Source organism: Onychostruthus taczanowskii, unplaced genomic scaffold (genome assembly GCF_017590055.1).
Source record: "Onychostruthus taczanowskii isolate IOZ18803 unplaced genomic scaffold, ASM1759005v1 scaffold9, whole genome shotgun sequence".
Taxonomy (NCBI): domain Eukaryota; kingdom Metazoa; phylum Chordata; class Aves; order Passeriformes; family Passeridae; genus Onychostruthus; species Onychostruthus taczanowskii.
This window is the reverse complement of record NW_024506993.1, coordinates 10,682,850-10,684,426: the sequence shown is the minus strand read 5'-3', so window position 1 is coordinate 10,684,426 and position 1,577 is coordinate 10,682,850. Positions and strand designations below refer to the sequence as shown.

The window sequence follows — 1,577 nt, the reverse complement described above, 5'->3', positions numbered from 1 at the left end:
GGCTGTGCCATTCTTCATGGCCCATGAGACCTACTCTCTCCTGATGAGATGTTCCATCAGTTGCTGGAGACGTAAAAGAAGGCAGTGAGGAGGAAATGGTGTCACTGGGCTTGGGAATTGTCCTGGGTTGGGACCCCGAGGGCTTGGTGAATTGTGAGCTCTCAGGAAGGAGCTGGTGGGCCAGGGGAGAGCCCAGAGCCCACCGGGATGGCCGAGTGGTGAAGGCGTTGGACTTAAGATCCAATGGGTGCATGCCCGCGTGGGTTCGAACCCCACTTCTGGTAGGAGCCTCCTTTTCCTCCGGGGCCAAAGTTCCCAGCCCAGCTTTTGGAGCATCACTTCAGAGCAGGGATGGGGTCTCTGGCACTGTGCCTGGGGAGCTGAGGCTATTCCATGCTCCAGTGTGAGGACCCTGGTGGGACTGGTCCTCCCTGCCATCCAGGCTGAATACGTACAGAGGCACAAGCCAGGCCCTCTAGCACACAGGCTCTGGATCTCCTCTTCCATGCAGGGAGTGCTGAGACAGTCATAGGCTTGAACCCCACATGCTCCCAAAATAGTGACTTGTTTTTCCCATGGCAGAAATAGAAAAACCTGATTACCCAGAAGGGGGGAAAAAAAAGGTGTTGAGCACTAAATATTTTGGGCAAGTCACAAGGGGAAACCAGTGCGAACAAGTGGGTTCAGGGAAACATGTTTGGGGTTTCTGGAGCCCGTTCCTTTTATTAGGCCTGTCCTGTGACCCCAGACCCATTGCAGACTCACCCAAAGCAACATTTGGCACTCTCTGAGGGCATTTGGCAGTGTCACAACTCCCTGGAAGAAGCCAGCATGGCAGGATGGTGTTCTTCATGATGCTGGTGAGTCTTGGGAAATGCACGAGAAGCTGAGAGCTGCTCCTCTGCTGCACAGGGTCACTGTGTCGTGGTCTGTTTTGGGTCAGTGCCTCCAAATGCTCATGAGACTTTTGCTCCCTTCTTTGTGTGCATGGATGGGCAGCAGATATTTCCCCCAGCAGAGGGTTATGCTGCTGGACTCGCAGAGATGCTGTCAGGATTTCATTTGGCTGCTTTGCTCCAGCCCGAGGCCAATCGGAAATGTCCTACTGCTGGGACATGATTTGAAGTGATGGTGTTAATTTGGTTAATTAGGATTCCTGGGAAGCGTGCACTTCTTGCAAATCAGCTTACCATTGTAGTATCACTGCAAAGAGTTATTTGCTGGTGCATGGGGTTATGTATGAATTTATGATTATGATGTAGGACCATTAATTTCATGTTTGTGGCAGATGACACAGCTCAATTAAAAGTTGCACGTTGAGATCTTTGGCTCTCTCTGATATGTGAGATTCAGACAGTGACCTCCAGGAAGCCTTAAAGGGCCTTATGAGTGGCCATATAACAAATGGGACAAGACCCAGAGGAGAGGGCAGGGGAGGAATTACTCTGCTCCTCTCCCATTTGATTAGTGCTGGGAGGGAAATTTTGTGCATATCTGCTAATGCTGACTTGTTGCAACTAACCTCAGTCATTAAGTGACGCAAAGAACGACAAACAAATCTCTGAGATATCCCAGGG

At 50.8% G+C, this 1,577-nt stretch overlaps 1 non-coding gene across 1 annotated transcript; it reads left to right on the top strand.

Moving 5' to 3' along the window:
- The first annotated feature begins 201 nt into the window (after positions 1–201).
- TRNAL-UAA lies at positions 202–284 on the top strand. The gene has a single exon. It is a non-coding gene; the product is annotated as a tRNA-Leu (tRNA).
- Positions 285–1,577: the final 1,293 nt, after the last annotated feature.